Source organism: Mytilus galloprovincialis, chromosome 7 (assembly GCF_965363235.1).
Source record: "Mytilus galloprovincialis chromosome 7, xbMytGall1.hap1.1, whole genome shotgun sequence".
Lineage (NCBI taxonomy): Eukaryota > Metazoa > Mollusca > Bivalvia > Mytilida > Mytilidae > Mytilus > Mytilus galloprovincialis.
Window position 1 is genome coordinate 26,710,213 of NC_134844.1, and position 23,570 is coordinate 26,733,782.

The following is a 23,570-nucleotide window of genomic DNA, read 5'->3' on the forward strand; positions in this document are numbered from 1 at the left end:
GCGTTTTTGGCGTATTGAATTTTAAACCTGATGCTTTTTGTTATCTATTAATCATGTTTTTCTGTGTCTAATATGTTCTCCTATTTATTTGTATTGTAGTCCTGTAATATTATGTTGTCATTTCAATGTTATATTTAACTTTGCCATTAAAGTGCGAGGTTTGGCATGCCTTAAAACCAGGTTCAACCCACCACTTTTATTCCCCTTTAAAAGTGTCCTGTACCAAGTCAGGAAGATGGTCATTGTTATATATTGTTCGTTTCTCTTTGTGTTGCATTTTAACGTTGAGTCGTTTGTGTTTTTCTTATTTTTGAGATATTGAGATAAGACGTGGCACGGTACTTGTCTATCCCAAATTCATGTATTTGGTTTTCATGTTACATTTGTTATTCTCGTGGTGTTTTGTCTGATGATTGGTCTGTTTCTGTGTGTGTTGCGTTTCGATGTTGTGTCGTTGTTCTCCTCTTATATTTAATGCGTTTCGCTCGGTTTTGGTTTGTTACCCCGATTTTGTTTTTTGTCCATGGATTTATGAGTTTTGAACAGCGGTATACTACTGTTGCCTTTATTTATTATTTCCCCTGTAACTGTGTCGTATGCCCGAAGTATGAGTTTCAGCTACTTGTGTCTATATTTTATTGTGAAACCTTACTTTCTCCGAAGCCAGTGCACAGATAATTCAATAATAGTAAAGAAGTTTAACAAAACGGATTTAATTAATTCCTACAAAATATAATACAAATTATTAAATTAATTATAAAAAAAAAATGTACTCAAAGGAATTTACCAAACGAAATAATCTTACTGGCTTATTACTTATATCATGTAGTATATTCTTACGTATCTGCATGTCGAAATTCCCACGATTCTATGTTTAATCTGTTCCTTTTACCACAGTTTTCAATTGTGAATTTTGGATCAGAACTATTGCGGAAGCAAGTAAACTGCCGATGGTTGCTGTTCAAATTAGATCCTGAAAAAGAACTTTAATATCAGGGAATGAATACACAGGTGCTACATGAACACAATATATGTCCGTTCCTAAACAAATCGTGTGATTAGACATAGTATGAAGGTTAAATAGATATAAGGAGATGTTGTATGATTTGCAATGATATAGAAAAACAAATCCATAAACCATTAAAAGGCGATTGCAGAATCAGTGATAACAAGCATGGAAACCATCAAACCCTCAAACTTTGTGTTATCTCTCACTAATTATAATCCACGATTAATATTTTGAGAGATAAAAAGAACATCATCAATATTTCTGAATGTGAAATTACATGACCTGGCTTCTTTGTTCTTTTTGCTTTTGCCTAGTATCAGAAGGAACTCCGACTCATATGAAAATAAGAAGAGGTCGACAAGGGAAGGCGCACGGTTACGGGTCGTTTTCATGAAATTCTAAAGATTCTATATAACCCCTGATTATACAAATTCACTGTAGCATATATATTCGGTTAAAGAAGTCGATGACAACCACACAGTACATCATTCTCACATGGAGCTTAATATAAATTCTGACGTGTAATTCCATAAAAAGTTTGCGACAAAATTTCATTTGACAGACGGACGGTCAAACGTACAAAGTAAAATCACAAAAATACTGAACTCAGAGGAAAATCAAATCGGAAAGTCCCTAATCACATGGCAAAATCAAATAACAAAACACATCAAAAACGAATGGACAAGACCTGTCATATTCCTGACTTGGTACAGGCATTTTCAAATGTAGAAAACGGTGGATTAAATCTGGTTTAATAGCGCTAAACATCTCACTTTGTTGACAGTCTCATCAAATTCCGTTATATTTACAATGATGCGTGAACTAAACAGACATTATAAATAAAATAGTCAAAATATGGGTACAGCAGTTATCATCGTGTAAACTTTTAAAAGGAACAATTTAACAGAACACAAAAACATCTTTCTACAAACACATTAATTGCATCGCGGGTCTAACGTCAGAAAATTTTATACGTCACATATTTTTGTCGTTCAATGTTTATGCAAACAATTTTGAAATTTCACATTGGCAATGTTAGCATACAGGGTTAAAAATTCAAAAGTATGTAAGAATTAATTTCAGAAATAGACCGAGATTTAAAATAGTCCAAAAGTTCTAAAGAATTTATAAGAATCCCCAAATAGTTCATTCCTCTACGCGATTGAATAATTTTGACGTTTGGGGTTCAACGTATTTTCTAATTCATAATAGTTATCAAAGGTACCAGGATTAAAATTTAATACGCCAGACGCGCGTTTAGTCTACATAAGACTCATAAGTGACGCTCAGATCAAAAAAGTTATAAAGCCAAACAAGTACAAAGTTGAAGAGCATTGAGGACCCAAAATTCCAAAAAAATTGTGCCAAATACGGCTAAGGTAATCTACTCCTTGGATAAGAAAATCCTTAGTTTTTTTGAAAAATTCAAAGTTTTGTAACAGGAAATTTATAAAAATGACCACATAATTAATATTCATGTCAACACCGAAGTCAACCGAAGTGTTGACTACTAGACTCCTGATACCCTCGGGGACGAAACGTCCACCAGCAGTGGCATCGACCCAGTGGTGTAAAAAAGTTATCAAAGGTACCAAGACGTGCGTTTCGTCTACATAAGACTCATCAGTGACGCTCAAATCAAAAAAGTTATCATAATGACATAGTATAGAACAATAACATACTGACAGGATCTTTTAAAGTACAGAGTCGCGTTATAAGAACCAAAGAAACACAAAAAGTCGCATTTTTACTTGCCATAAGCTACGTGACATTTGCCATTTGACATTTGACGAATATAATTCTAAAACAGTCAGTTTGATCTGAACAGCTTTTAAAAGTTTAGAAAATAAACTATCAAGTATTTTCAATTGTGTAGTCAATTTCAGACTTATTCACTACAGGTAATTCTGTTTTTTTCTATAAATCCTTTGCTGTCATATAAAATCAGTACTGTCTTTAGACTGTTCCGTAGTTGTTATTTACCATAACAGAACTGCTTATCTTCTAAGTACCAAACCAGGTTAAAACCAGTTATAGTTATTTTAAAATTGATAATTACTTTTTTGTAAATCGGAAATTTGTAAGTTATAATCCTGTTATGCGAAATTAAACTTACCTGTACTTATATGCTGAATTTCGAGGCTAGCACTTGTGATGCCGTCTTTAAAGTCTGTCACAAAATGATTTTCCCCGGTAGGATCTGGGTTCGGTGGGTTTTCCAATCGACGGTATTCAAAATTAAAAAGAAGATCCAAAAATATCCATCTGTTGTTGTTCGACCATTTGACTGTTTGAAAGTAAGGATGATTTGGGTTATCTGGTGTTGTAAGGTTCTGGTTCGAGTAATCTGATAACTTTGCCTCTGCATACATAATGTTTACATACTGTGTGACTGAAAATTAATGTTAATGGTGTTTAAGGAGTATACTTCATCTGATGTAACTTTTATTTCAATTTCGATGAAACAGAAGCGTCAATAAAGGCAAAAGTAGTATACTGCTGTTCGAAAGTCATAAATCGATTGAGAGAAAACAAATCAGGGTTACAACATAGTCACCACACATTGAACTATTTAGGGTATAACGGTATGTGAAATTAAACTTTAAAGGATATTGCTAGCTTCTTTACATTCTTCATACGTAGCTGCTGTACAAAAACCAGCCCCATATGAATGTAGGAACAAGAAATGGTTCGTTTCTATGGTACATCTATTTTTGGTTTAAAAACAGGTCCTCAAAACGTATAATCAAGAAATCGAGCAAGATATGATAGTGTCCGTTTCACACACTTTTTGTATAAATCAGAGTTGGTCTTTTAAGGACGATTTATTTCTCTGGAAGACAAGATACTTGTATCAACGTCGATCATTCCTTCAAAGCAGGACCAACTCCTTCAAGTTTGTTTTTTTTTTAGTTTAAAATGTAAAATGCTTTAATATAATTGCAACAGGGAAGAGACTAAGATTTAAAGTCTTCTTATAGAACTATGTAACTTCAACCGTAGCTTCAGTGGTAATTTCTCAATTATCATACCTTCTATGTATTAATATTTTTTTTATTTCTAAGAAGGCAATATAATCAACTACATGTATTTGAATAATCGTTATTTTTTGTTTTTTTTTTTTCTCTCAATATTTTTTCCACTGTTTAAATCTTGTCAAATATTATATATTTTTTTTTCACAAATTTCATATATATTATTTCTTTCATAATTCAGTTAAAGATTGCAACAGCCGTTCAATTGGGACATAAAAAGTTTCAATAATAGTCATGAAGGTTTTAGGAGGATGATAGGTACTATAACAACTATCCAATGTATTTTGTTAGGCAGAGAGGTAAATAATGCAAAGAACTGGCTATAATTATAACTAAACATTTGGGCCAAGTTGTTAAAACTAATTACCTTTTCTTATCATAAAGAAATTAAAACTGGTAACGCAGACCGAAAACTACGTAACATGTCGCTAAGTGACGATAATATATTTTATAGATTATAAGAACGAAATATTCATTTCACCATTCTCGAATTTTTAATCTTTTATAATTTATGAAATCTTACTTATATCACATTGTCTTCCTCCAAAACCTTTTGTACAATAACATTTTGACGCTAGTCGGCCTCTGCAGGAACCAGGATAGCATCTAGTGCTGTCTGTTCTCCACGAACAAGCCTCTAAAATTAGCAAAAATATTCTTTAAAATACTCAAATTATCAAAATGTTTAGCCCTGACTTGAGTATAAGATTTGAGCAAAATTTGTCTGCAAATTTTTTTTAGAAAAAATACAATTCAATTATTTTATCATCTTTCAGTAAAACAATATTTGATAAGGCACTTATTTAAACCATACAAATTTACCCTTACATTTTCAAATTTTATTAATAGACACACATGATACCACTATGGATTGCCCTCTAACCTAAACTTACTTTTGCAAATTTTATCCGATATGAAATATGCTTCCCAATGTTCCTTCGGTTTGATAGATCCTTCACAGTATACACAATGGTTGTCATAGGATCCAGTGCATATTCTATGATTGCAGTGGTCAATCTTTGGACAAACTTGAAAACAAATATACAAAGTAGTATGTTACCAAATATACAAAACACCACATTACCAACAACAAAAGTTTCAGTACAATAAGTTATGTACAAGAACAGTCCCCTATTTATGTTTATCTGTAATAGTACAATCATACATTAATTTCCTTGATACTTTCAATCCTCTAACAAATGAAATAATATCCACAGATTCAATTAAAATTAAAACCTATAATCAAGAACCTTCCATTCTGCACTTTGTACTAAAAGCATATCAAACAATCAAGTACAGTCGATTAGACACCTGCTTGACGAAACGGGGAAACTCAGATAATTGAGAATAGTCTTTAAAAAAATGTATTACCGGGATCAAGCTGTTAAATATAACGATAACAATCCAGTACTTCAGGCTTAAATTAAAATATTGTTTGTTTGCAGTTTATCGATTGACCCTTGAAAATCCTCCCGACTGTGAAAATTTTATTGCTTTAAATTTGAAGAAATTTTTTTTAATACCTCTATTGACGCGATCCGGAACTTTAGGTCCTTTCCGGAAATGATTTAAAGTCTGGGTCAATTACGCATTTCAAGTTCGGTTTTTCTTAGCTTCCCGTCAAGCGTTCATGTGACCATTTAATGATAAAGCACATGGAAATTGTTTACAGGTATCCATGAAGTCACGGAGGAGTACTTTACGCTGTCGTCTCGTGTCAATTTTAAGACAAATAACAAACAAAAAAGTTTATTAGTAAACTGTTCATACAGATTCAGGCACATGTAATGATGTGTGATGATATCATTGACGATGATGCAGCGGATATTCATAACTGAAACGATAACCATTCTGTCTCAAACAAATCGGGTTCATAATCTGTGGAGCCCGACTTTATGGAACCAATTTCAGTGGTTAAATAATTCGACAGCAGCTTGAAGTATGGCATATTTTCTACAAATCGTTGTGAAGACGACAAAGATGAAACCACTCCTCCGTGACTTAAATCTTCATGGATATCTGTAAACACGCCTGTACGGAGGAAGGGCTCATTTGAAATGTTAATGGATATAGATCATGCCAAATCAATAAGAAGCAACCCTAACTACACAAAGATGTAGAGAAAATGAATGGTTAGCTTGAAAAATAAATATACTCTCTCTATATTAAATCTATCTTCGATTGCAATGAGTATGCTCCTTTAGGATAAGGGGGGCTGCCCCACTCATTGCAATTATTATCTTTCTTACAATATTAAATATACCCAAACTGGGTGGCCTGTGTGAATTCAATTAAGTAAAACATGTCCTTAGGAGCTATGCTGCCAATTGTTTTTATGCATTAAAAACATTTCAGTACAGACCATTTACTTTTAATGGGGTGCTATGGATTTCACCCCAAACTTTACATTTATTTGGCTTTCATTAAAGCCTGGCAAAAATATAACCTTATCACATACAATTAAATATTGTTAGAAATATGAAAACAGTCAGATGTCTTTACACTTTTTTTCAAGTTGCCTTTTTTTCAATTGAGGAAGATTCAATGGTTTTTTTTTTTATTTAAAAATACACTCTTTAATAATTGAATTTGTCTTATAAATCTATAATATATACATTTTTCTGATGAAAATGCTCTACTCATGACAAAATTCTAGTCAAGAAGCATACATGTCGGAATATATTTCTTAAAAACAGTTCTAGTCATAATGACATTCCTTGTTTATAAGTGTTCCAGTATTTGATAATTATATCATATTTAACCGGATTTTTGTGACAAAAATGTCGGTTATTGATTTGGGGATGTACGGCGGGCGGCCGGGCGGTCGGGCAGTCGGGCGGTCGGGCGGGCGGCAATCAAATGTTGTCCGTGCATTAACTCATGAACCGTTCAACCAAAGCTTTTAAAATTTTAATATGTTGTTACTGACAACTAAATGAAGGTCAAGTTCAATAATTGCGATTTTGACTTTTACCGTTCAGGAGTTATGGTTCTTGAAAGATTGAAAAATGGAGTTTCCAGTTGTGTCCGTGCATTTACACATGAACTGTTCTACCAAAGCTTCCCAAATTTTAATATGTTGTTACTGATGACAAAATAGAGGTCAAGTTAAATAATGACGATTTTGACTTTTACCGTTCAGGAGTTATGGTTCTTGAAAGATTAAAAAATGGTGTTTCCAGTCGTGTCCGTGCATTTTCTCATGAACCATTCAACCAAAGCTTTTGAAATTTTTATATATTGTTACTGATGACAAAATAGAGGTCAAGTTCAATAATGACGATTTTGACTTTTATCGTTCAGGCGTTATGGTTCTTGAAAGATTGTAAAATGGCGTTTCCATTCACGTTGTTGCATTTACTCATAAACCATTCAATCTAAGCTTTTCAAATTTTAATATGTTGATACTGATGACAAAATGGAGGTCAAATTTGATATTGACGATTTTCACTTTCACCATTCATCAGTAATGGTTCTTGTGATATTGCCAGGACACAAATAAATATTAATAAATCCGGTTTGCTGTCGTTGTGACAGCCTCTTGTTTATGTCATAAATTGGATAAAGACACTATGTTAAAGTTTCAGTTTTGGTTAAAAAGTTTTTTATCTGAAAATGCCTGTTCATTTGATGTTGGTTTTCAGCATGTCCAATGTTTTAAAATGGTTTTTTTTCTTCACAAGAAACTTGGTTTAGTGTAACTGCTTGTTTAAACTGTATTTTGGCTGATAAAATAAAATATTTTTCCTACCTACCGACCCTTCAGTCTGAAGGTACAGTCGGAAAACAGCAAACAAACAAATTTTTAAGGTTGGCCTCATGTGTTCAAATTTAAATTTGTTGAATACAGCAGAGATGTCATTAAAAAGCATTTAAAAGCAATTGAAAAAAGACAAAACTGTCCAGGTTTTGTTGAAGGCCCTTTGATATTTTTCAGAATATCAAACGAATGACATAGTCTCAGAAATCTCCTGGTGTTGACCGAAGTATCTGAGCCTAAAACGCTTCTTGCGAATGATGCGCGTGCTAGGATAAACGCTGCGAATCCTGCACATATATGCCTAATGCGTCATATAATTTTCATCAGTGAAGCCAAATGTCTGATGTTTTTGGCTTACCAGGAGATAGAACTTCTTTGTAAAACCGCACCAAGGTTCCATCGTGGTGGTAACTATATGAAGGATCACTCTTTCAAAAATACTTTAATATTCAATATTATTCCATTGCGTTTTGAAAAAAAATATTCTTACGAATCTGACTCTTACCAGTGGCTTACCGATGTTCAAATCCTGGTGAATTTCGACATTGTTGTGCTTTGTTAAGAATATTACCATATAAAAATTGGATTGAAATACCTAACGTGAAAGATGTCTGCATGTTGATTTATATTTACTACGAATGATGTCCTTGTACCGATGATTGATAACATTTTGTAAAAGAGGGGCCAAAGATACCAGAGGGACAGTCAAACTCATAAATAGAAAATGAACTAACGATAAAAAAGAAAAGAAAACGACAAACAGACAAATATGAGTACACAAGACACAACATAGAAAACTAAAGACTAAGCAACACGAACCCCACCAAAAACTGAGGGTGATCTCATGTGCTCCGGATATTCCATAGCAATCAACTAACTCGTAATGGCGTCCGTAAAATTTACGAGGGAAAGTAAATGTTTTGACTTGTTTGTGATACCCTGGTGTAATAATTTTTCAGTAATGCAATTTCTTTCGATAAAATCTAATACGTTGTTACATACACGAGCGAATCGTACAGGTTTAGATATTGTTTTGCCTCTTTGTGATACTCTGGTGTAATAATTTTTCAGTAACGCAATTTCTGTCGCTAAAATCTAATACGTTGTTACATACACGAGCGAATCGTACAAGTTTCAATATATAATCACCATCAGACGGTGACATCAGATCTTTCAAAATTGTCTTACTTTTATGTGTTCAAACTTTAATCGAATGTTCCTTATGGTTACTGGTTTATAAATTGTATCCAAAGTTTTGATCAATAAACAAACGTGTCCGCCACGGCTACAAATGGAACATAGGGGTCAATTTTCAGACCAATTTGACCCATTGAAGGGTAACTGACCGAAATATTATTTTTATGAAATTCTACTGTTTTTGGTTATTATCTTTATTATAGAGAGAAAAAAGTGTAAATGACAAAAATGTTCAGCTAAAGTATGATTAACAAATAAGTCAAATAATCAAAATAGTCGATTGACTCTCTAAGAAATAATTACCCTGTTGTCCTACGTAGTTATTTATATTTTTTATATACTATGTCGAATTGTTACACTATGTTGACTGCTCTTTTCCTTTCATTGTCACTGACTTTTACCTATTGTGTCTTTTAGTTTTATTCAGTTTAATGAGATTTAATGCAACTTGCATACAAATGAAATATGCAGCTAGCTGTAAAACTAGGTTTATTCATTTATACAAAATGTCCTTTTTTTAAAGTTTTCCCATTTACTGTAAATCTTGGCCAGGGTGCCACAATATCACCGTGCGCAACGTCCCAGTGTGTCCAGATTGACACCCCTTTTATTTTACTGTCAATGCTGATGGGATTTGTTTTTGTGGGGATGAGAGAAAAGTGTTTTTGGCTTTTTGCTATATAAGTCTCGTATAGTCTATCCACTGCATGCCTGGGCAATTTGGGTCCCCCTCCAAAATTCCGGATTCACGCTACCCTTGTCGTTGCTGGCAGAAAATCAGTAAGTGTATACATGCTACATGTATGTGTAAAAAATACTTGTGTAGTCTACTTGTTCAAAAATAAAAACGAACAATGATATTTCAACAGTTTATCTGCTATGATCGGAAACAACCCTCCGAACTAGGCGATTCGGGTACCCCGACGTTATACAAAATGAGACCCGAGTTTTGCGGATTTATCGTGATTTTTTTTCATATTTTTCCCAATTTTGTCTTCCGTCGATACAATGAATTATATCATACTAGACATCTACTTCGTTTTGTGAATATGTATTCGATGAAATCTCTATCATTAGTTTAAACATTACATTCGCGTATGTCGATTCTTTGAAAGTTACGGACATCTCTATTGGTATGATGAAAAAAGTTACGGACAAGTTGTTTTGAAGTTACGGACAGCCTAAGTGTTTTTTAAAATCGTGCTGTGATCGTTTATTTTGTAGAATTTAATCACCTTTCCAGTTTAGGGGTTTCCCACAACGATTAATACAACTTTTAAATTCAGTTGTTTAATTGATGCATTCGTGGTATTGTTATTCTATAGAAGGAAAGTATCTAACCGACGCAAGGCGGCTCCATCTTGGGCTGTGGGTAACTTAAGTTACCCACAGCCGTTTAAGCACAGTGACGGGTCAATTTCAACTTAAAATGTACTTTTTAGGTGATTGAATAGTCATTGTTATTCAATAGGACTGGTGTATTTTATTTTACTAACTTTACTTCCCTCCAATTTTGAAGAGACATCTTAATATATCCAATTAAAAAAACTTCTTCGATATGTTCATACTCACTCAAACAGGAGAGTCCACTGGCATAAAAACCAGTGTTGCAACGGCCACATCTCCATGGTGAAACACGTGCACCGCCGCTATACTTAACAGAGCCCTGGTGACGTGTGATTATAGCATCATATGAATAGTATTGATTGCAAACAGAATCTGCATAGCAAGGCGCTACAGTAAAAAAAGGAAATGATTCATTTTACTATTCAGGCGCGGATCAATGATTTTAATTTTCAATAAGTAGGCTTTATCCTGTTATTGTCATTGAGCGTGTTGATGATATGGTTTTTGCCAATATGAATATTTTCTATTGTCCGCGAATCTGCTCTTAATTGAGATCGTCAGTTAAAACGCAAACAAATTTTTTTTGTACAATACTTTCAAATCATACTATTGACAATAAAGATTTAAACGTTGAACACAAAATCAGCACAGTCAAATATTCTTCATGGAATCTTGATTTTTTTGGAGCACAAATTTCAAAAGATAAGTTATATTCTTTATTTGCAAACACATAAAAACCAATCTTGGTCATTGCAAATACATAGACAAAACAAACATAAGAAAACCCGATAATAATAAAATATATGTTTTAAACAGTTGTTGGTCTCCTGTGACTCTTTAACTAAAGAAACAACTGTTTTTATATCTTTGGTGTTGATGGATTTAGTATAATCACGGGTTTATCTGTTACAATAAGTGTATTAAGATTTACATATTTTTGTATATAATATTTTAGAAAGATTTCTCTTTTATTTTTAATAATTTTAAAATTAAAGAAAAATGGAGTTCATCATCTAAGATATTACATATTTTACATTCTCTTTCGTTTCGTGGTATTTTTGTATATCGTCCAGTTTCTATAAAAAGACAATGATTGCTTATTCTAAATTTGGTTAATATTTGTCTGGTTTCTTTATTTTGGTGTGATAGATAGTATTCCATTTGGTGATTTATATAAGATTTAAGAAATTTATATAGATATATTTTATCATTTTCATTTAAGTCATTTATTTTATCATATATAAGAGTTTGATAATAGTTAATATAACCTTTTTTTAATTGGGTTTTTAAATTTTTAGTCTGTGTCAAAGTTTTAGTTTCTTGAATAAGTTAAATGTCAATATTTAGAGTCACGCTGTTAAGATTGAGTGGAATTCAAGATTTTCAAGACTTCAAGGTTTTATTGTAAAGGAACGCTCAGACACATATATGTGTAACTTGAGGTACATATATATACAATGATAAACATGATTTATAAAACAAAGATAACATTCAAAAAACAAAATAGAAAATAAAAAAAAAAAAAAAAAAAAAATAAGACAAAAAAGAAATAATTCATACAAATTAATATACATGTCACAATAACTTATTCAGCTTTCTGATAAAAAAAAAATGCCACCTGTCTAAATAAATTAACATTGCAGTAGGACAACATTACAGACAATTTCTGCTTACTTGGATGCTTCGTATAATAACTAGGGATATATTGTTCTCTAAAAATAATCAGTTGAGGAGACTTGCATAAATAATGATAGTGAAATTCGTCTCCTACACTTTCTTTACATATGTGACATTTTCGGTCCTCCGCCGGAATATTGTGCCAACGCCCAGTTTCAAGGGGAATTTTTATATTAGACGTTCTTAATTTTGTCATTCAGATTCTTGCATTTTCCAAGATTTTTATTAGATAATTTTCAAAACCAAAACAGTTTTTATAACTAGAATAAAATACACCTCGGGAAGATAATTTGACATCTTGATGCCATTTTTGTATATATTGGTCTTGTAAAACCTGTTTTATCAGATGCTTGTAATTTCAATGGATGAATACCGATATGGTATCAAACCATGTTAATCTAAAAAAGCGAATGTGTCGTAAAATTCTTTTATTTATCTTGCTGGCAAATCTGTTTAAAGGAAAGGTAAAACTAAATATTTTTTGATTCAGAATTTTAAGGATAAGACAAATGTTTCTAAAACGTTACAATTGAGTAGATTTGGTCACATGACTTTTATTTAATTTTTTAGATGATTGGTCAAGTTGTCACATACATAAGTGTAATTGAAATTATTGCATTAAAATAATAGGACCACTAAACAAAAATTTGGATCTGACTCTCTGTGATAATTGTAATACTTGCGTAAATCACATCCCACTACTAATCTTTCAATTGCGCTATAATCATAATTAACTACATGACATCCATAGTCACAATTCTTCTCATTGCATCTATAGTTTTTCATGTACCTTTTCTGTTAATCAAATAATACAAGAAATTAAAATACATTTTAACTATGCAACCAATGCTGGGTTTACCACTTGATCTTCCTATTTCACATTTAGTCGTGCGACTGTTAATGAATGTCACGAAATACGCACCTAATACATTATGTACATGTAGTCTGTAATATGTCTTCTAATGGTAACATGGATTAGATACCTTTCATTATGAGGTGCATTTTCACACAAACACAATTGATAATGATTAGCTATTCGTTTATTTGATACAACTCTTTCTCAAGACGTTCATCTACAATTCCTTGTAGCTAATCCTTTCTCTTTTTAGCTTTCTCTGATTAGATATGTTTCTGTTATCTTTATAATAATATTAAAAAAAAATCACAATAGTTCATACTAATCTAGTATAACTATGCAATTAAATATGCCAGCTTATAATATATGCGTTTGAAAAGAAAAAAAACAAATCGGGCTGATTTTGAACGTGAAGTTTTTTAGATTTTCTGTTGAAACAAAAGAAGATAACTATTATACGCAGTTTTTTTTTTTTTTTTGTGTCAGTGAACTACATATGCATGTGGTATATTTTTCTAATTATTCCAAAGTATGTCGCTATAGTTGTAACTTAGGATAGGAAGAGTGATTAGTGTAAGAGTAACACACTTAGAACGAGAAACGAATTGTCATAAGGATTCTGGTTAATCTGAACGATATTTTGTTTTTAATCCAAGATTATCCAATAACAAGATTTTTTAAATTGAGGTACAAAGTTTGGGTAAGGTGACATAACCCCTCCCTTCTTTAATTCACAAAAATTTCCCTACAGCAAAGCTTTTGTCAACACTAGGTACAAATGATAGTAAATTGCCTAAAGTTGCCTGGACCCAAGGACCTAGGTACCTAAAATTACAGAACAATTTTAATTGAGGTACAAAGTTGGGGTAAGGTGATATGACCCCCTCCCTTCTGTAATTCATAAAAAAAAGTCCATACGGCAATTTGTCCACACTAAGTACAAATTATAGGCAACTGCCCAAGGTTGCCTGGAATCAAAGATCAAGGTGGTTCAAGTTAGTAATATACTTTTTCAACTCAGGTCTTAAGTTGGGGTATGGTGGCCCAATCCCTCCCTTCTTTATTTCATAAGAAGTCCTTATGGCAAAGCTTTCGTACACACAAGTTATAAGTGATAGGCAATTGAATAAGGTTGCCTGGACCATTGAAACCAGGTAAGTTGAAATACGGAACTTTTTTTAATTGAGATTCAGTTTGAGTATGGTGACCCTCCTCCTTCTTCAATTCATTAAAAAGCTTTTGTTCACACTAGGTACAAAGGATAGGCAAGTGCCTAAGGTTTATTAATACACAATACTTTAAGTTAAATTAGAGCTTCTCATTCCCCGAGTGTTCTAATTATTGAAAAACTTGTTTTGTAAAGGCTAATTATGACAAGTTGGACTTTTTTCTAGTATGGTACTGTAGATTCATGTGATATGTTTTTTTTTCTATTTTGTGGAAAAATGTAAACCACGAAAATAAATTGCCCGGTTTTTGCCCAATAAAAATTAAATAATTGAAAACATAGGCACAACATTTTTTGAACTGCATAGAGTCAAAAAATATAAAGAAAACCATAAGATTATTCAGCGGATGACATGGACCTTCTGGGGAATCCTTAGGCAATTGCTTATCATTTGTACCTAGTGTTGACAAAAACTTTGCCGTACGAACTTTTTTTTATGAATTATTAGGGAGGAGGAGGGTCACCATACCCAAACTGAATCTCAATTAAAAAAATTCCGTATCTTTAGAGAGTAGGAAAGTACGTCCCAAACTTAGGAACTCATTGTAGACTATAGGGAAATCGCCGTGACGTCACGGAAAAGTCACGTGACTTACTGGTGGGCACATAAAATGGACGATTGGAAATCGCCGGTCAATCGATGTTTACGGCTAATTAGACATGGTAGCTTCATGTTGTGTTATCGGGTGTACAAACAGATTTGACAAGGACAATCCAAAAAGCTTTTATCGTATCACAAAGAAGCCAGAGTCGCGCAAAAAGCTTTGGATTTCAGCAATCAGACGAGATCAGTGGGAACCAAGGGAAAATGACCGTGTTTGTTTTCAACATTTTATATGTGGTAAGTCAATATTTCAATTACGAAGCCTTGTTTTTTCTTATATTTCTTGTTGTTCATAAGTATTTTTCTATATATCAAGGCATGTCAACCGGAGTTTCTGCTTTTAAACACCGAAAATGAAAAAAAGGGGGGGGGGGTGTCATTGGATCATATTTCTGTAACTTAGTGCAAGATAATCAGACAATGTCAAGATTTTTTTACATATATTTTCATGATTAAAGATATTGATCTTGATATTTTCAAACTTAGTTTCTTACAATAATTGTTTATTTTTCAATCAAATATGATGACATACAATGTACATCATACAAGTACCACATACATGTATGATACAGTAAAAATGTCAGTATTTGGAAATTATCTATGACTGTGTTGCTCGCTGAGTACTTTCATGTCAGCTATTCGTACAACTTTGGAAATGTTTTTTATTTTCTATAACAAAACAACCTTGGTGTAAATTGAAATATTAATTATATATGTATATTTCAGGTGTAAAGAGTAATGACGAGCACAACCCAGACTATGTGCCATCAGTTGACATGGGGTATCAAAAGTACAAAGCAAGTGGTGACCAGCGATACGCCCGGTTTCAAAGAGTTGAACAAAGACAAGCAGATAAGGAGAAGGTCCAAGTAGCCTCAGTATTGCTTGACCTCAGTAATGCAGAGAATATTCCAGAACCAAAATCAGGTATTTAATATGCATAAATCATTAGTGTAATAATATATACAAATATAAGAAGATGTGGTATGATTGTCAAGGAGATAACTTACTAATATTAATAATTTTGATTTACTAGAATAAATCTGTAACATTGTGTAATTTTTTGCATATTTTGCTAAATGTTCAGTATTTTATTTCACTTATTAAGAAATTAGAACAAAGTTTTTTTAATGAATTAAACATTTCAATTATCTATTACTCATACTGTACCTAACAAAACAAGTCCTAATTAGTGAGATATAGAACACTCAATTTAAGTGGAGTGTTTGAATAGCAGTTTCTTTTTTAAAGTTTAAATCAGAAATGATTGAACATGTAATTAATCTTTGGAAAACAATAATTAATAACTCCTTTCATCTTAATTAAGGAGAGGTCAAGGTTAACTTTAGCTGTATGACACATGTATAGATCTACAAACAAAACAATTGATTAACACCCTTGTAAATATACATTCAGCACCTCTTCATGCTCTTGCTTCACAGATTTCATGAACCTAAATCAATACCTGGAGTGACAGCAGAATATTTGTTCTTTAATAAAATGAGGTAAAGAAATGTTAAGGAAATAATTGCACATTTTACTAAGTTTTATTTAATGAAGGCTGTTTAACATGTTGTATAATAAAAATATTTTTGTTCACATTAATAAATTACTCTACCCACCTGGGTCTTTTGGAATTGCTCATCATTTAGACCTACTATGGACCGTAGCTTTTCCGTTCCTACTTTTTTATGAATTAAAATAGGGAAGTCGTAGGTTCCTACTTTTTTATGAATTAAAAATAGGGAAATCGTAGGGTTATGAGTGGCCGTTCGTGTCATTGGCGGTATGAACATACCGTATGAAATTTTCAACGCGTTGGTTTTTACTTTCAACGCGTTGGTTTTTATTATCAACGCATTGGTTTTTACTTTCAACGTGTTGGTTTTACTTTCAACACGTTGGTTTTCAATTTAAACGCGTTGGTCTTCACTTTCAACGCGTTGATCCGTAATTCATACGGTATGAAAAACCAACGCGTTGGTTTTCAATTCCATACCGTAAGTTTTGTACTTTTGTCAACCAACCAAAATGTTTGTTAGAAAGTATTGTTTTAAATATCTAGTCGTCATCTCACTATTTGGAGAGCCTCCGGAGTTTTCTTAAGATTGGTGGTAAAGTATAAATATGGCTGAATTGTCCGCAGCCCGTCTGCGAATGTTTACAAGTTGCTTTCTTTAAAAAAAAAAGAAATGCAATCGTAAACCAAAATGCATGTTTGCCATTTAATATTAGATAATTGTTTTAATAAAGATGCACAATGATTGTTTTAGATTATTTTTGTTGTATAAGAATTAGAAACTGACATTGATTGTTTACTTATAGAAACTATATACTGTTCAATGTGGGTGAACTATTCTTTTTGAAGGAATCATTGTTAAAGGAATATATTTTTGCTTCTCTCCTCTCTCCCGAAAGACAACATGTTTTATTCCACTGCATGTTGATTTTGATAGCGAAATCAAAATTTGATTGGTTGAAACTTTCACATGTGACGTCGAACAAAACTTCATATTCACCTCTGAGTATCATATTCCCCTCTGAAATGTTGGGACTAAATCGTGCGACGTTAAGCGCGGTTTATGTAAATAACGTCTTGAACTTCTTATTTTTTAAATACTTTTAGCAAATATCATTATCGTATTTCAGACATTAAAACAAAAAGACAAATTAAACATTCTAAGGTGTTGGTTTTTTTTTAGATAAGAGTTAGTTTTTACGCTAAAGTTCAATTGCAAATGTGAAGAAATTTAATCAATTAATGACTTTTGTGTTTAAGAAATGCAATACGTGAACCTGTAAAATAGCTGTTTTTATTGAAAGGAGTAGGTTCGGTAAGATCCCTTTTTGGCCCCAAAATATAGCAGTTTTACAAAATTGTTAAAATGTAAACCTTTAGTTATTTATTGGACAGTAGAATGCTTCTGCTACATAAATATGGGCTGTTTTTGACAATACAATGCACATATATCCGGTACTAGCACCATTAAGTCATGCTAAATTACTGAAATCCTCATAATTCTAGCATTTTAGTTAAATTTTAGACGGTTTTCGTGTAAAACGAAAGTTGCCGCATTCGTGTTCATCCTTAATATTGAAATGTAAGTTGTATTTAATGATAATACATAACATATATAAAGGTTGAGGATGAACACGGATGCGGCCACTTTCATTTTTACCAAAAACCACCTGAAAAGTGACATTTTTCGGCATATTAGAACACTGTGCGGGACAAATTTGACATTCCGGTATCGGCAAATCTGACTTTGTCTGTTTACAAGATATCAAAAAAAAAAAAATTTGCCCAGTGATAGATTATTGAAAAACTGAAAAAATGCCATATGTCCCAACTTGTCACTGTTGTCACTCTTGTCACTGCAGCTGATTAAAAGTACATATCCCATGGGAAATTTGATAATTCCCATGGGAATATTAGAATTTCCCATGGGAACATTGGAAGTTCCCATGGGAAAAAATACTTTTCCCATGGGAAGTTTAGAGTTCCCATAGGAACTTTAAAGTTCCCATGGGAAAAGATGAATACAAAAAGTTCCCATGGGAATTAATTCTTCCCATGGGAACTAATTTTCTTCCCATGGGAACAATTTTTCTTCCCATGGGAACAATATTTCTTCCCATGGGAACAAATCTTCTTCCCATGGGAACAATTTTTCTTCCAATGGGAACAATTTTTTTTCACATAGGAACAATTTTTCTTCCCATGGGAACATACTATATTACAATACAAACATTATTTTCCATTTGAATTTTTTTCTTCAGAAAAATTAAAATTTGTTGCAAATACTGGATATATGAGAATAAAAGAGAATATACTTCTGCCTTAGCTGGATGGAAAGCTGTAGGGCATAACACATTTTTGGAACCTTGTAAAACATCTCAGAAAAGCAGATTTGTCTCCGGGACAAGTTTGCAATTCCGCTGAGTGCAAACGTTGTTCACCTTAATTTTTGGAGTTACGTCAAAATGAAGTTGATAACTTGGTTGGTATTGGTTCCCTGATATTTGTCCTAAAATTTTTTGGCTCTAGCACCACTGTTAAAAAAGTTATGCCCCTTTTTTCAACAATTTCCTTAGAGGAATAGTTGTTTTCCTCAAGGGAAATCAAATTTCCCTAAAGGAACAAGATTTTTCCTCAAAGGGAAATTGTTTTTTCCTCAAGGGAAATTGTTTATTCAAGGGAAAAAGATTTCCTTCAAGACAACAAATTTCCTCTAAGGAAATCATTGTTCTTCAAATTTCCTCTAAGGAAATTTCTGAACATCAAATTTCCCTTATTTGTTCTTGTTAAACATTTCTTCTCTATACCATGTATACAAACAGTATGAATATAATTATTACAAGACTGTATAGTTGATGCAAATGATATTCAAAACTTTCATAAATGTTTGACTCAACATTTTAATGACATTGAAAATTGATAAAGTCTGACTGTTTAGATCTAGGTATTGTTCATACTTTTTATAAAATTTAACTATGATTTATAAAAAAAATTGTAGCAAATGATTCTGTTTTCTTTGTAATTGTTTCAATGCAATACATTAATAAGCAACCAATTTGAATGTCATACCATTTGTGGTGTTCTAAAGAATTTGTTTATATATTTGCAGATTAAATAATAAAATATACACTTTTCGTGTTATTTTGAATTAAAGTTGTCTTCTGTTTCAGCTTGTGTACAGTTATTCAATCCACTACGTAAGAATTCAGTGAATACATTATTCCATTCACTTAACATTTTCCTTCAATTCTAAGAAAAAAACATTTTTGCAAATTGTTCTTCAATGATCTTCTTCCGTATATTTGATATGAGGGAGCGATGTAAATGAGTGGATAAAACTGGTGTTCCTTTTTTTCAACAACAAAATAGTATTTGTTCTGCATTCTCCTTTCTTTCGAATAATATATATAATATGTTGTTGCTTTTATGCAATATTGTTTTTGTGTATCTATGATAGAACTCCATTTTGTTTATGGGCATTATCATGTGATAATGATGAAATTTCCTGTTTCTTTTTTGCAGGAAAGCACACATTCCAGTTCAAATTAATCCAATTATGCACTTTGTAAATAAATTTCAACTTTAAGTTTCCTCTTCAGTAATGACCTATTGATCATGAAAACCAAGATGTCTGATCACCTATAAATACACAAAATAAACAAATAAAATGTTATAAATGGAGAGAGAAACAGCAATAAATGTTTTTCATATGTATCTTTCTTTATTAAAATTCATTAAGTAAACTTGAACCTTGGGAAAAATAATTAGCTGTGATGTAGAATAGAAAGTATAAAACGCAAAATAAAGTATTCACGAAAAATTAGTTGATTTACATTAGTCCAGTCTGTGTTTGCAGGAAATTTACATCATAGGTTGCCATATTTCTATTGTGCCTGTCCAAAGTTCAGAGCCTGTAGTTTTTGTAAGTTTAGTCTGACACTAAAATTTAGTGGTTGTTGTTGTTGTTGTTTCATACCGGTTATATTTATTTTTTGTAATTTATTTTGTAATAAACTAGGCAATTTGTTTTACAGTTTGGACATGTTGGATTGTTTCAATTTTTCATCTTTGGGTCTTTTATAGCTGCCTACTTTGACTATAGGGTATGGATTTTCTCATTATTGAAGGTCGTCACAGGCCTACTATTGCTTTCTTAAAGCCATGATAGTTTTCATATTTAATATACCACATCTTTTAATTTTTATAGTAATCATGATTATCATCTTTCAAGTTCAACAACTTTAAAAAAAAAAATAAAAGTGGCCTTACCATTTAGGTTTAGTTTGCTTCTGCAAATTTTAAATTGCCTATCATTTCTGCTGTTTATAATTTCTCTGTATCTTCTATAGTTCTTGTCCTATACATAAAAGAGTAAAAGTTATTATTGAATGGCATCTTGCATCAATATTTTTTTTTTGCTGTTTAATGTACATGATGTATATTAATGTGTGTTTAATAAGAAGAGTGCACACGCTGAAATGTCTCGCCTTCTTTTACTAATCATTGATAATATGTTGATAGTCCTAAGTATAAAGCTTTATCACAACTGTCACATAAACTTAACATTAACCAAGATAAATAAATAAAGACTAATGAACCATGAGAATGAGGTCAATGTCAGATGTACCATGCCAGGCAGACATATACAGCTAACAATGCTTCAATGCAACAATTATAGTTGACCTATTACGTATAGTTTAAGAAAAATAGACCAAATCACAAAAACACTGATCAATGAACCGTGAAAATGAGATCAAGGTCAAATAAAACCTGCGCCACTGACCATGCTGACATATAGATCATAAAATATTTCTATACACCAAATACAGTTGACCTATAGTCTATATATGGCTTATAGTATTTAATAGATAAAGACCAAAACTCAAAAACTTAACTTTGACCACTGAACCATGAAAATGAGGTCAAGGTCAGATGACATCATCCCACTAGACATGTACACCTTACAATCATTTCATACATCAAATATAGTAGACCTATTGCATAAAGTATGAGAAAAACAGACCAAAACACAAAAACTTAACTATAACCACTGAACCATGAAAATTGTCATAAATAGCATAGACACCTCTTAGTTTTGAGAACAACATGCGTTAATTGTGCAAGTATAATCATTGATAAATCATGCACAGGATTGACTTTTTTAAAAAAAAGCCTATATATTGAAATTTTCTCAAAATATTGCATGTGACCTTTGTATGATTTTTATTTTAGTTTCTTTTTTTATATCGAAGAGTTTAATATGACGTCCATTATCACTCAACTAGTATACATTTTTGTTTAATGGCAAGCTAAAGCATGCCTCACAGGCAGGGATCCAGGAGGGTCTGAGGGTTGGACATGTTGGAACCCCCTTTCTTCATTGTTCTTTATTGGACGATCAATGCATTTGAATTTTAAAATTAACACCATTCGAACGTAAATATATTTCAAAACTAAGACGCTGCAATGTAAAATCCCAGTAGAGCTGGGAAGATGGTAATAAGTCATTCCAAAAGAAAAAAGGACATGCAATCTGTGTTTAACTGCAATTGGCAATGAATTCCATTATTTTTTTGAATGCAATTCTTTATTAGTTAAAAAATATCAGAAATCAGCATATTCCAGAGTACTATGTGAAATATTAGAATTAAGCAAAAATGAAAGGACTAACTGTCATTGACAAATATTAACTTATTACTTAAAAATGTGTCTATATATAATTCATTTCAAAGTTAACTAAAATATTATAATGTTAAAATATTATAATATAAAGTAATTTTCCATATATATTTTATTTCTAAGTTGTTTTATTTATTTTTTTAATTGTATGTGATTGTATTTGGTAATTTACCTCTTAATTGTTTCACATGTCAATGTGACGGAGTGTTTTTCAAATAAAGCAGATTGTATTGTATTGTATTGAATGGGGACATGTAGTTGGACCCCCCCCCCCATTTGTCTTTGGTTAGGAACCCCTCCTCGGGTTGTGGGATTTTCTCGTTGCATTGAAGACCCATTGGTGCCCTTTGGCTGTTATCTGCTCTTTGGTCTTTTGATACATTCCCCATTTACATTTCGATTTTATATTCAGTTCTATTATAAGTATTAGACTTCTTGTTGATTTGGTTTCACATTTCGGCTTCGTCAGAGGAAAGCGTTCCAGAAATAAAATAGCCTTGCAAGACGTCATAATTATTTGGACTAGATTTTCACCACCATCAACATTGTAAAGCTTGTCTCACTGTGGAAGAAATGAGTTTCGCTCGTTTACAAAAATACAATTGTCTGTGCTGACAAGGGAGTGTGTGTGCATACCATTATTTAAATTTTCTAAACCTTCTTTTTCAATATTTTGTGCATTTCTTGGTAATATACTGTCAGACCTCGAATGCTGCTTTACAAAAACGATCAACTTACAAGTAATGTAGGGGAAGGAAACTAGCTAAAAAGACCAAAAATAAGCCACAACTAATGGGGTCTCATTTGGGGGTTCTGTTCACGGATCTCGCTTTATAGTTACTATTTATTTTTTTTAGATTCCCGCATCCCGCTTACACTATGTAAGTAAACAATTCTAATATTTTTGTAATTTCCTATGTCCCGCTAAACTTCATTTCCAGTTTTCACGGCACAAAATTTTGACTATTAGTGACACTAAGTACTGTGGTATTTTACCAATAGTAAGGCCATATATTTCGGTGTGTAGAAATACCGCAAAGGAATTCTTAATGGCGCTGACTAAGAAGAAAGTTTTTGCATTAACTTAAGGAAACTAAAACGATGTTTTAAGATCACAGAGAATATGGATATATAGGAGGATATGATTAAATACCTCATATCTGTAAAGTTAGGTATCAATAGATATTGTAATTTTGAAGTTAAATGACTTTTTAATCAACGCGTGCCACTCGGCACGTGACCAACGGCTTATTGCAAATTCACTAATCATCATGTTCAATCAACCTAATCCAATACACAATTGTCTTTTTATCGTTACTTATAGATTAATTAATGGTTGTTGTTGAATAAACCTAACGGTTTAGCGTGGTAAAATTTCAAGTTTATGAAAGAAAAATAAAAAAAAATGTAAAAATCACGCATTAAAGTCGACGGCTGAGTCGCGTTTGTGTTTTAAAACTTTGCCTTTGTTATATTTTGTTTTTAAGGAAATTGCTATGCAAGCTTTTATTAAAATTAAAGAACCCTATTTTAAGATACAAATTGAGACAAAAATGCTTTTGAGATTTCGTTTCCTTGTTAACAACACAAGAGTTTACATATATATTATCATTATACCTTGAATGAAAGACATATGCATGAGTGTATGTGGTGTCCGTG

The 23,570-nt window shown here is 32.2% G+C and overlaps 2 long non-coding RNA genes across 2 annotated transcripts; both read right to left on the bottom strand.

Annotated features, from left to right (window-relative positions):
• Positions 1-851: 851 nt before the first annotated feature.
• Positions 852-4,675, bottom strand: LOC143081600 (uncharacterized). The gene is made up of 3 exons (XR_012979984.1): positions 4,568-4,675; positions 3,126-3,401; positions 852-973 (listed from the first exon to the last, which is right to left on the bottom strand). It is a non-coding gene; the product is annotated as an uncharacterized LOC143081600 (long non-coding RNA).
• Positions 4,676-19,107: 14,432 nt separating this feature from the next.
• Positions 19,108-22,937, bottom strand: LOC143081601 (uncharacterized). Its single transcript, XR_012979985.1, has 3 exons — positions 22,548-22,937; positions 20,502-20,589; positions 19,108-19,871 (listed from the first exon to the last, which is right to left on the bottom strand). It is a non-coding gene; the product is annotated as an uncharacterized LOC143081601 (long non-coding RNA).
• Positions 22,938-23,570: the final 633 nt, after the last annotated feature.